The 13,651-nt window shown below is 40.9% G+C and overlaps 1 long non-coding RNA gene across 1 annotated transcript in view; it reads left to right on the top strand.

Annotated features, from left to right (window-relative positions):
• The window catches only part of LOC125484445, a 49,913-nt gene extending 45,043 nt beyond the window's left edge, over nucleotides 1-4,870 (top strand). The window contains exon 3 of the long non-coding RNA XR_007263276.1: nucleotides 2,689-4,870. This is a non-coding gene — a long non-coding RNA (uncharacterized LOC125484445). The remainder of the gene's footprint in view (nucleotides 1-2,688) is intronic.
• Nucleotides 4,871-13,651: the final 8,781 nt, after the last annotated feature.

The following is a 13,651-nucleotide window of genomic DNA, read 5'->3' as shown; positions in this document are numbered from 1 at the left end:
ATCAGTGCTGTGACTGCAACTGTTTACAATATATATTAATGATTTGGAAGAAGGAAGAAAATGTACTGTAGCCAAATTTGCAGATGACATAAAAATAATTGGAAAGGCAGATTGAGAGAGGGATACAAACAATTTATAGATAGATATTCCTCAGCTAAATGACTGGGCAAAATGTTGGTAAATGGAGTTTACTGTGGGAAAATGTGAAGTTGTTCATTTTGGAATGGAGAACAACTGAACAGGGTATTATTTAAATGGAGATAAATTTAGGAAAGCTGCAACACAAAGGGACTTTCAGGTACTTTTTCATGAAACATGGAAAGCTAATATACAGGTGCAGCGATCATGTGGGTGTGCCGGTGTTGGGCAGGAGTGGACAAAGTTAGAAGTCACATGACACCAGAGAGATCAAGGGTAGAGAGATCAAAAGATCATACAACTGGTGTGAGTGGGTGTCAGATAATAAATCTGCAGGTGACCAAGAGTGTTAGATGGCGAGTAAAGTGTTTATAAAGTCAATGTCAGTATTGTGCTGTCATGATAATCAGGCAGAGCGATAGGAATATACAGAACGTGACACCTCAGGTCAGACGCTGAATTGTAGGTGTGAGGCCTTGTTCAGAATCTGTCTCAGAGTTTTAAACTGGAATCAGGCTGGCTTTATTCTGAAAGCAGGAATTTATAAGATCCCACATTGACTGACTGTGACTATAAATTGTGTGTTTTTTGAACAAAATGGAATGTATCTGCAAATAAAGAAACACCTTGGATCAAATGATTCACCCCATAGATTTGCGCGCACGCACGTGTGTTTGTGTTTGTGTGTGTGTGTGTGTATGAGAGTGGATTATCTGACACTCCACTTACACCAGTTGTATGATCTTTTGATCTCTCTGCCCTTGATCTCTCTGCCTATAAACTCTGGGTCTGTGTGCTCTCCTTGCTCACTGCACCTGATGAAGGGGCTGCACTTCGAAAGCTTGTGTGATTTCAAATTAACCTGTTGGACTGTAACCTGGTGTCATGTGACTTCTGACAGTGCAGTAGTTAATCGAAATGGCAAATAAAATGTTGAAACAAAAGCAAAAATTACTGAGGAAGTTCAGCAGGGCTGGCAGCATCTGTGGGAGAAATATACCACTTTTTTCCGAGCTGTTGACAGTTCTGTTGAAGAGTCACCAGACTTGAAACATTAACTTTACTTTCTTCTTACAGATGCTGTCTGACCTGCTGAGTTTCTCCAGCAATAACTGTGTTTTTCTCAGATGTCTAGCAGTTTGTTATTTATTGTAATGGAATGTTGGCCCTTATTTTAAGGGGTTGAAGTAGAAGAGTTGGAAAGTCTTGTTGAAATTGTACAAGGTGCATGAAGATTAAAACTGAACTATTTGGTCCCATTATTCAAGCAAAGCTGTTATTTCATTGCAGGCAGTTCAGAGAAGGTTCACTAAGGCGATCTTTGGTATAGAAGGATCATCTTGTGAGCAAAGATTAAACAGGTTGGAATTCTGCTCATTAGAGTTGAGAAGAATGAGAGGTGATCTCATTGAAACATATAGGATTCTTAATAGGCTTGACAGGGTAAATCCTGAGAGGATGTTTCCCCTCATGGGAGAGTTTAGGACCAGAGGATATAGTCTCAGAATAAAGGGGTACCTATTTAAGACTGTGATGAGGAAAAATTTCTTCTCTCAGATGGTCCTGAGTCTTTGTAATTCCTTACCACAGAGAGCTGTCGGGGCAGATTCCATGCGTAATTTAAGACGAAGATAGATAGGTTCTTGATCAGTGAGGGAATCAAGGGTTAAGGAGAAAGGTCAAGAAAATGAATGTGAGGTATGTCAATCCAATCATGATCCTATTGAATGGTAGAGCAAGCTAGAGGGGCCAAATGTCATATTTCTTATGATGTTATGAATAATTGAGGTGGGCCTTCTGACCTGCCCTCTACACCCACACTGCTGATGCACTCCAACATTGCTTGAAACTGCACTGCTAACCTGAATCTATTGTGAAAAATCAAGAATGGTATGTGAAGTGATGAAGTTAGAGGGCTATGAAGATATGGCTGGAGAGTAGAAATAACTGCATAGCTCTTTTGGGAGCTGGTACAGAAACAATAGGTCAAATGGCCTCCTGCACTGTAAACTACTATAATTCTATGATTTTATAAGTTATGCATGTGCAGTCTGTGTAGTTTGCATCTTGTGCAAATGCACAGGTTGGGTTTCTTGAAGCCTCAATGAAGATTCAGCCCTAATATTCCATTTAAATTATAGCTTCTTCTACAGATACGCATGACTAAGAAGAGGTGATGACTTAGTGGTATTACCACTAGACTATTAATCTAAAAACTCATTCTGGGGACTCAGGTTCAAATTCTGCAATGGCAGATGTGGAATTTGATTTCAATAAAAATCTGGTCTGACTTACATATGACTCCAGACCCACAGCAATGTGGTTGACTCTTAACTGCCCTGTGAGCAATTAGAGATGGGCATTAAATACAGGCTTAGCCAGTAACACCTGCATCCCTTGAGTAAATTTTAAAAAAATATAATGTTGGCAATGTGTGCAGTGAAGCAGTTACTAAACCTATCTAAGAAATAGAGATTCTTTTCTGTGTTTGCTGCCTTCATTTGCTGCATGTTTTAAAATCATATGGAATTTTTTTTTGTTCTTTCACAGCTATATGTTGGCCCTCTGCCTTTGACAATTGCTGTATCACACACCATCCTGATTTAGAAATATGTCATATTCACTGTTGCTGTGTTAAAATCTTGGAACAACTCCTTGATAATACTTTGGGTGTGTCTGCACCACATGGACTACAGCAATTTAAGAAGGCACTAACCATGTAAGAACAATTGGGGATCATAGAATCCCTACAGAATGGAAGCAGGCCATTTGGCCCATCGAATGCACACCTCCAAAGAACATCCCAACCAGACCCAACCCTATGTTTCCCATGGCTAATCCACTTATCCTGCACATCCCTCGGCGCTATGAGCAATTTAGCATAGCCAATTCCACCCAGCCTGCACATCTTCGGACTGTAGGAGCAAACCAGAGTACCCTGAGGAAATCCACGCAGATATAGGGAGAATGTGCAAACTCCACGTAGCCAGTCGTCTGAGTGTGGAATCAAACCTGGGTCCCTCGTGCTAACCACAGAGCCATCGTGCCTTGTCAGTGATGTGCATATTTCCTAAATGATTAAAGGAATAAAATTTCTATTTTCACTGTATTGCAATACTGATTATTGAATTGCGTGTTTAGTTGACTTTTAGACAAGGTTGTGAGGTTTGCAACAGATAACGAAGACTGGTTGCCTTATCAGTCCAGTTATACAAATTTCTTTTTAAAACATATAAATAATAAGTTTTGTAATTTTATATAAACAAAAGCTTTATTAAGCTGTAATTTTTTTATGAATGGTATATAAACTGTGTCCATTGTAACCTTAGTACTATAATTCAACTTTTCAATCCATTCATAGCTATCACAGGTGATGGTTTTAAAATTAATCATGGTCCAAACTTGCAGAGAAACTAAAATTGCTGTGCTGTATCACTGGTTGCATGTGGTGTGATGTATACATTACCTTTATCAATACAGGGCGAGTTCCTCAAATATACTTAAGCATGAATAGTTAATTACATAATTTTGAAGCACTTATCTTTTTGTCCTCCAGATTTTATGTGTTGCAATATGATGAGTTTGAGATTATTGCTTCTTATACCCAATATTGATACAGAACTATCCAAATGCATTATTCAGTCACATTTACCGTATTGTAGTTCCACCCGACACCTTCCATAACTTGCTCAATCCCTGCATGATAGCATTTAGTTCACGTTCTGCTGACAAAAGACATTTTCACAAGCTGTGTGTGGATCCTCGATATGCAAACACCAAGTGCCACTACGTACTGAGATTCTACCTGTATGCACAGTTGTAAAGGATGGGACTGGCCTCATTGCTGCGGAATGCTGCAAATAGTTGGACCTTTCTGTGTCATCTGTCCCTCATGGAGATGTTTGCAAAGAAATCCGCCTTTGGCCATATGTCCATCAGGAAGTGGTCAGCACGTAGCATCCTTGAGACCCTGAGGGGAAAGGAGAGGATGGATCTTGTCACATGGTTCATGAGCAGACTGTTAAAGTCATTTGGCAGAATGCCTCATCACCAGAACTTTCCAACAAGCACCAAGATATCGCATGACTGATGGTGAGAGGGGCACTACCTGTAAGATCCTTCTTCTGCACCTGGTCTGTCTGCACCACCCGCACATCGCCCTTGAAGTGGCTGCAAGTGATAGAGACTGTCTGGAGAAAGATGCAGTGGTTTTTGTCGAGTTCATTCCAAGCACCTCCATGATGCAGGACTCTGCGCTCTACAGTTTGTTCCCTAGGATGCACACCAAGATAAACATCGACTGTGCTTGGACGACCATCAATTCAGAGAAAAATGCTCTTTGCTCTGGCCGAAACTTGTTGGTCTTTCCAGAGCATGGAGTTGACCCTGACGGAATGTTGCAGACTGGCACATTCCAAGGTCCAAGGCTATGTGCTGAGGGACACACTAAAGCTTGGGGCAGCTGCTGCCAAGGCACAGTAGGGAAAGACCACTGTGTGAGGTCTTTCTGCTGAAGTTAAAAGGGGGTCTGTTCAGTTAACAGACCCTCCCATACCTCAAATATATGTAAATCTGATCTTGAGGAAGTAATAGATGACTTTGGTTTGTTTGATAGAGTGAAACTCCAGTGCTGTTCATGCTACTGTACAGAACTAAACTGCTTTTGCAGCTATGTATTTATATATATATATGTATATTTCATAAATAAAGCATATTTTTGAAATAAAAAAAAGACATTTGCACACTTAATACTGATCTGCATTCATGTGTTGATGCATACTGTATTAGGATTTCACATCCCTTGACCTGATATTTTCTGAAGAGCATTGGACACCAAGTATAAAATTGAATAAAATCAAACTGTGGCATCACAAAAAGGCATGAGCTAATTGGCTTTCAAATAACTGTAGAAAGAGACAGGTACAACAACAGCAGACTAGAAGATATTCAGAACATCAGGGAAAAAATAAATTGAATGCCTGGTGCGGGGCCTATCACCTGTAGAGAAGCAGGAGTGGCAGCATTCTGGGGCATTCGATTATGTAGTAGTCTCAATGCTGATGTGATGCTCGGTATGCAGAATATATATCCTGTATATACATTCCACACCCAACTCTTCGTTTCTCAGTCACCCTGTCTGGGGTGGGCTTGTTTATTGCTCCCTGGCTTGGTGGGTGGGCTAAGTTTCGCACTCCCCCCACTTTCTCATTGGGTGGTTCAGGTTTTCACTCCCTTCTCACTGTGTGTACTGTGTTCTCACTCCCTCCTCACTGAGTGTGGTGTGCCGGGTTTTCACAAACCCCCCTGGCCCCAACATTTGGTGTGCCAGGTTCTCATTCCCCCATCATTGGATAGACTCATTTCTCACTCTGCTCTCACTCGTTGAATCCTCACTTCCACCCTCATTAAGTAGGTCAGTTTCTCACTCTTTTCGATCAAATCAAAACCCATGTTCCTTTGATTGTTCATCAGAGGCAGAATACAGACCTTGCTCAACTAGCTTGCGTTTGTAAAACCCAAATTAAAACATCCACTGTTAGCTGTGATTCTGAATTTACTTGTTCAACAATCCCCACTATGTTAACTGATACATAATCAATTTAAGATAATCAGTCAAACTCATAACATGCAATTTACAATTGCAAAAAGCAATATGCATTTGTACAGGGGCTGGTTCTCTTTTTAAAAATAAGTAATATTTTCAAGACGTCTTTTTAAAAGCTCCCATTACTTTCTCCACTACAAGGCTTGGCCAGTCAATGTCACCTTGCCACCTAATCAGCTGTACTTCTGTTAAAATATAATTTTTTTCTGCTATGTTGAAATTTGGCATTCCTGTATTTGTTCTGCTGAGTACAAAGCAGAAATCTTCGGTAATATGTTTCAATTTTCAGCAAGATTCAAGTTCAAATCCACCAAATAAACTGAAGGTTTATTATCTAATGGATAGAGGACAGCAGAGGGGCTCAGTGGTTAGCATTACTACTTCACAGCACCAGGGACCTAGGTTTGATTCCACCCTCATGCGACTGTTGGAATTTGCACAGTCCTCACACTGTCCAAAAATGTGCAGGTTAGGTGGATAGGCCATACTAAATTGTCCCACAGTATCCAGTGATGTGTAGGCTAGGTGGATTAGCTATTGGAAATGCAGAGTTACAGGGATAAGGTAGGGGTGTGTCTGATGGCATGCTCTTCAGAGAGTCAGTGTGGACTTGATGGGCTGAATGGCCTGTTTCCACACTGTACAAATTCTGTGATTTCTATGAGAAATTGCTGCTCTAACCTCTAGAGTGCACATCCTGTGCCATGTAGGACTTCCATGTTTGTATAAGAAGCATTGTCATTTTAGAGAGATGGTACTACATGGTGATGTCATTCGACGAGTAGGCCTGAAAACCAGGCTAATTTTCATGGGATGGAATGGCAGCTGGTGGAATTTCAAATTCAATTAATTAACCTAGAATTGGAAAATAGTCTCAGGAATAGCGATGATGATGCTATCATTGATTGTTTTAACAACACATCTGGTTCGCTGTAGGGAAATCTCACTTCCCTACTTGATCTGATTCGTATGTGATTTCAGATCCACAGCAACATGAATGACTCCTAACAGTCATCGAAAATGACATAGCACCCTCTCAAAGGAAATTAGGGATTAGCAACAAGACTGGCCTTAACAGCAATGCCCACAACTCATGAAAGAATAATGAAAAAATAGTGGCAGCAACCTGAGCTCTGAGCTTTGAAGCTCAGCAGCAGATGGCATCACCATGGTGCACGTACAAGGCTGCGAACTTTATGAGTGATAGGGTTAGGGTAACCTCTGGATTACAACCAGTTCCATGCAAAAGTGGGTACAGAAATAAAATGATAAAGCAAATGAATATTTGGCTGGAAAGCTGGTACAGTATGGAGGGCTTTTGATGCATTGGAGCTTGAAATCTGGTTCTGGGGAAGGTGTAACATATCAGCTAGACAGGTTTTCATTTAACAGAGCTGGGGCCACTTTTTTGTGCAATTTACTAGTGCTGGTAGAGAGCACTTAAAGTAACTTGTCAGTAGGAGAAGCATGGACAGACAATACAGGTTCAACACTTTGAAAGAAAGTACTGGAGCAGAGGGTCGCCAGGGTTCAAGTGTATAATTCTCTGAAGGTGACCAGATAAGTTGAATAGTTGTCAGTGTCCCTCTGATGTTGCTCAGAGCCATCCTCACAATTCAATATTCTCCCTAGCTTAGTTTCATCTGAAAACTTCCAGATTTTCCCCTCAATACTTATCTCCAAATCGTTTATATAAATCAGAAAAAGCAAGGGTCCCTACACTGATTGCTGGGGCACACCACTTTCAACTCTCCCATCTGAGAAATGCCCATCTTTACCAATTTTCTGATTGCTGTCTTTTAATTAACTTCTAATCAATGCTGCCAAGGACCCATCAATCCCAAATGTAATAACCAATCTACCATATGGCACCAAATCAAATGCTTTCTGAAAGTCTTAAGTGTACAACATCCACAGCATTACTTTCATCCAATGTGTCACCTTGTCAAAAAATTCAATTAAATTTGTCAGACGTGACTTGCCCTTGACAAAGCCATGTTGATTGTCTATTATTAAGCTATTTTTCTCTAAATGTATATTTATCATATCCCATATTATGGCCTCCATCAGTTTCCCACTATTGATGTCAAGCTGAAAGGACTTTAGCTTCCTAGTGTTGCCTGTGAGATATCCTAAACAGATAGTCGACCAGTTTATTTCTAATGAAATGAATTTACCCAGGTGCTCTTACTACATGAGACAAACAAAGAACTGTGGTTCAAATTTAGTTTTATTAAAACATTTGCAAGTTAGAGAAACAACTCCCTATACAAAAAAAATGTTTCACTAAACTAGACTGCCTGAAAAATACATATACCAACTGTTATGGTGAGCTTGATTGGCCAGCTGGATTCAGTTCACAGAACTCTGGCGATGGGTGCAGTCAAGGTCTTCTTGATATGAAGGTAGGTCTTGCATGGCGCCTTTTGTCAACTGAGTCTTTGCTGAGGGAAAGCCCACCTAGTATCCCTTGTTATCCTCCCTTTCTTATGGAATCTTGTCTGACTTCAGCCAATAGAGCCGCAGGGTAAGAATCACAGGGCCCAATGAGGTTAGGCCAAAGCATCTTAGGCATACCCATCCCTTTTCCAAAATATGATTACTCCATGATGCAAAGGGATCTGTTGGAAACTGGGGAATATACAAGCGTAATGTCTTTCCTGATTGTTCTGGCTGAGTACTTCATAATGAGTTTCAAGGACTCCTGTTCAATACAAAAGACAGATCTGGACTGGTCCTTATTTTGATCTGTGGTGATGTTGGCCTCTTTGCATTCCATCAGATTTTGCTTGCAGAAACTGTTTAGCCAATTTGATGTCAGGCCTAGTTGTTTCGGCTTTTGGGCTTTTTTTTATTCATTCATGGGATGTGGGCTTCACTGACTAAGTCAATATTCATAGCCCATCTCTAATAGCCCAGAGGGCAGTTAAGAGTCAACCACTTTGCTGGGGGCCTGGAGTCACATGCAGGCCAAGCTAGTGTTACAAAGTTGTGTAGAATACTCATAAATTGAAAAACAGTGTGTGATCCCTTTAAGAGATTGTGCTTTGTCTGTGCTTGGAAGTTTGCAAGCAGGTGCACACAGAGAGCATCCAAATGGAAACATTTTGTATGGAACAGCCAAGCAGCATTTTTACTAAGACAATAGTTTTCAAATTTAGCCAATCAAGTTAAAGCAAGCTCTTAGATAATAAAAACCTATTAAATTTAAATCTGAGGGTGTTGACAATATTAAACCAATCCTATGTAAGAAATATTGTTATGTCATCATGGATAGAAAGATGAGAGCATTTGGAAAATCGGGGAAAGCTAACTGCCAACTGCCAAGTGACAATACCTTTTAGCTCTCAGAGAAAGCACCGTCTAATTAAAAGCTGACACGGCGTTTCTAGCTAAAAGTCCTCACAGAAGCAATTTAAACAGAAAAACATCCCTGACAGCAGAATCAGCGGAAGAAAGACATTTGTGACGTGAGATTGACAGGGGAAAGGCTGGACAAGGCAGAGAGTTCCAGAAAACAGTCTGTGCGAACTTGCAGAGATTAGGTTTCAATTTATTGTTGTCTTATTAATTGGGGTTTACATTAGTGGAACTTGTGTTTATTTGAACAACATTCCAGTAGAATTTAGACCAGTTAGGGTGTAGTTAGTACTTAGAAGGGAATTGTTCAGTTTGTTAGTAATTCTGTTAATTTGTTCATTGTTAGGGTTAAATAAATAAATTGTTTCTTGTTATCTATAAAGGGGATCAGCGATTTTCTTTGTTTAAACCACTCTTTTAGTAGATTATGGGAGAAAGGCAAAATTCTCTGGGTGCTTTTGGGGGGTAAGTTATTAGAAGGGAACCTCTACTCCTGTCATAACAGATTAGGGCTTGTGTTTTGGTTTAATTATCAGAGGGGTTTGGCCATTCCCCCTCTGTAACACCAGGTAAGGATGACTTTCCTTCCCTGAAGGATCTTAGTGAACCAGTGGGTTTTTCTGACAATCAACATTGGTTTCATGGTCATCAATAGATCCTTAATTCCAGATTCTTTGTTGAATTCAATTTCCACTGTCTGCCATGGCAGAATTTGAACTTATATCCCCAGTACATTAGCTGAGTTTCTGCATTAACAATCCAGCAATAATACCAAACTGTGTTATCCTTTGCCCCTTTCTTAAACAACAATATCACAATGCAATTCTCCAGTCCTCAGAGACCAATTCTATATTCAGAGAGGCCAGGAAAATTTCTGTCATGTCTCTGCACTTTGCTCTCTTAAGTCTCTCATCAGTGTAGGATACATCCTGACCAGGCCTGGCAACTTCTATACCTGGAATACTGCCATACCTTTTTAGCACCTCTTCTTTTTCTGTCACTGTACTGTTCAGTTGCTCAACACCTACATTTTCAACTGGGCTAATGTCACCATTTTCTAATTTGGTAAAGACAGAAGCCAAAGTACTCATTTAATATCTCTGGCATTCCCTTAGCTTCAGTGAGAAACTTCCCCTGTTTGTTCAATATGGGCCCCACTCTATCCTGCACTGATCTTTTACTATTAATATATATCAAGCCTGCCATCCTTCCCTCATTCTTCCTCTTTGCCTTCCTTATTCCAGCCTTAGACTCTCTCCTGTATTTGAGATCCTCAACTGATTTCTATTGCTATTATTATTATTATGAAATGGATCATATGCCTCCTTTTTCTTCATTATTTTCTCATCAATACCCTTAGTTATTAGGATACTCTAGCTTTGGATACCCGGTATTTAATTCTCATGAGAATGTACCCTAGCTTGCACCCTCTCTTTTGAAAGTCTATTTTTTTAATCCACCAAAATACATTTGCAATCAACCTGCTCCAGTTCAACTTTTAGAGCACTAAAATCTATCCTTTTTCAATTTGGGATCTTAATCTTTGACTGATTTTTATCCTTTACCAACATAATATTGAATTTTACTGCATTATGATTGCTATTTCCCAATGCTCCGTCAGTCTGACATTCTCTTTTTGGCTTGTTTCATTTAGTATAGCCAGCTTCCTCCCTGGTAGGATTAGAATTATACTGTTCCAAAAAAGTTCTCCTGCATGCATTGCAGGAATTTCTCCCTGTCTGCACTCCACACACTGTCTTTTTCCCAGTCTACCCTCACATAATTGAAATCACCAACTATCACAACCCTATTTAATCAAGACTGCCACACCATCTCCCTTTTTAAAAACCAAAATAACTGCGGATGCTGTAAATTAGGAACAAAAACAAAGTTGCTGGGAAAGCCCAGCAGGTCTGGCAGCATCTGTGAAGGGAAAAAACAGAGTTGATGTTTCGGCTCCGGCGACCTTTCCTTGGAACAGGATCGCTTTTTAACGCAGAGGTAGTAGGAACTGCCGATGCTGGAGTCTGAGGTAACAAGGTGTAGGCTGGATGAACACAGCAGGCCAGGCAGCATCAGAGGAACAGGAAAACTGATGTTTCGGGTCTGGACCCTTCTTCAGAAATGGGGGAGGGGAAGGGGACTCAAATAAATAGAGGGGGAGGCGATGATAGAAGGTGGATGGAGGAGCAGATAGGTGGAGAGAAGACAGACAGACCAAGGAGGTGGGGATGTAGCGTGAACAACACGCCCTGACACACTCATCACACTACCCTACATCAGGAACACATGGGAACTAACCACAAGACTCCTACGACTGCTGGGCATCAGAGTGGCACACAAGCCCACATCAACCCTATGACAACTGCTCACCCGAACTAAAGACCCACTCCCCGCCATGGACAGGACCAATATCATCTATAAGATCCCCTGCAGAGACTATGAGAAACATTACATGGGACAAACAGGAAGGAAAGTAACAACAAGGGTACACGAACACCAACAGGCTACAAAAGGGCACGACGAATACTCACTCATCTCAATCCACATGGATACAGAGAACCACCAATTTTACTGGGACAACACCAAGATCCTGGGACAATCTAAGGAGAGACAGGCAAGGAAATTCCTAGAAGCCTGGTACTCTACGAAGAAAGCCATCAATAAACACATAGAACTCGATCCCACATACACTCCACTATGAAGGAAAACTGGAAGTGAAGCAATCCAGCTCAACGGACTCCAGAGTTTAAAAACCAGGTGGGAAAACACATCGACGCTTCATCGGAGGCTGCACTGATGATGTTACCCAGCAGGGTAATGAAACATCTGCGGAACAAACCAGCTCGGGGAGCCAACCAACCTCAACACCCACAACCCCAAGCTACAAATCTACTCCAAAACCTTACCCCACTGTCTTACAAATTTAAATCCACCGCATACACCATTTACTCTGTCAGCCAGGAGATTAGTTGAGCAGGGGTAGATGAAGCTGACCTCTTCTGAACAGCTTTCTCCTTTCCAAAAAGTGATCTCAATGTCCAAAATCTAAACTCCTTCTGCACCATCCTTCATACCACTCATATCCCTCCCTGATCTGTCTTTGCCTAAATGATGACATTCGTGGCACAGGTGTATTTCTGAGATTACTACCCTGGAGGTCTGCATCTCAACCTACTCCTGAAAATGATCCCACAAGACTTCCAAACTTCTTCTGCCTATGACTTTGGTTCCTATATCAATCATAACCGCTGGTTATTCACCCTCCTTTTCCAGAAGTTTATCCAGCTGTTCCATTATGTCCCAAACTCTTGCACCCAGGTTGCAAAAATCAATATTGGACTCACAATCTCGGCTGTAAAATATATTGTCTGTCCCTCAAACTACTGAGTCACCCACTACTACCATTTTTCTAATCTGCCTGCCAGTCCCCCTCTCTTTTGGCAGAGTAGCCTTGGGGGCCATGGTACAGTGGTTTTCCCTCGGTCATCTGCCCCTGCTCAGTCGTGTTGCTCACTAAACAGACATCTAAAATTTCATACTTTTTAGACAGATCCAAGGAGTCATAGGGTCACAGAGATATATAGCATGGAAACAGACCAGATATCCTATATAAATAGTTTCCTGGACTGTGTCTCTTTTCCTTTTGGCAAATGGTTACCCACTCTCCAGCCATCTGTATACTCATTCTTGCCTCCTTATCATGATGTGGAGTGTCCACCCTCTGGCATGACTGTTCTTGAAACCTCTCTCCTTGTGTGGTGTGCAGTGAAGAGAATCACTGCTCCAAATCAGCCACATTTTGTTCAAGGCCTGCTGCCTTCTGGCACTTCATGCAGATGTGACTGTCCTGGACGTCCTGTGATCCAAAACCTCCCACATTTTACATACCACACACATCACAATCTTGTAGCTTATAGCTAGAGTCTAATTTCTTGTAATAAATAGTAATTCGTGCTAAATATAGAAACCTGGTCTGTGCTTTCAATCAACCTGTGTCTGAAAATCTGGTAAATTGTGATGTTTTGTATATTTATTTTAAAATCATTAACTTTTATGATGATTTTGGAAATGGAGGGTCCTGATTTTCGGTGTGTTATCCTACTGAATCAAGACAAAAGCGATTCAGAGTACGAGGGAAAGTACTAAATTTTAAGATAGGGTTGTTGTGTATTTATGTGCATGCATGGAGTGTGAGAAATGAAATTGGTAAGTTGCAGGCACAGATTGTAATATGGAAATATGATGTGTCGATAACAGAGAGCTGGTTCATAGAAGGACAAGGCTGGAGATTGAATATTCCTCCAAAGAAGGTGTTCAGGAAAGATAGGAAAGAGGGAGAATTGCAAGTATTGATTGAGAAGAAAATTGCATTGCTGGAGAGAGGGTATCTCCCGTAGGTGTAGGGACAAAATCCATTTGGCTAGAGCTACAGAAAAAAAAGTATATTTACATTACTCAGTGTGGTCCAGAGGCCACCAACTACTGGGAAAGATGAAGAAGAATAAGACTTTAAGGAAATTTCAGAAAGGTGCAAGAATTATTGTG

The sequence above is a fragment of the Rhincodon typus genome, chromosome 11, assembly GCF_021869965.1.
Source record: "Rhincodon typus isolate 14 chromosome 11, sRhiTyp1.1, whole genome shotgun sequence".
In the NCBI taxonomy this organism is placed as follows: domain Eukaryota; kingdom Metazoa; phylum Chordata; class Chondrichthyes; order Orectolobiformes; family Rhincodontidae; genus Rhincodon; species Rhincodon typus.
This window is presented reverse-complemented; position numbering and strand designations above follow the sequence as displayed.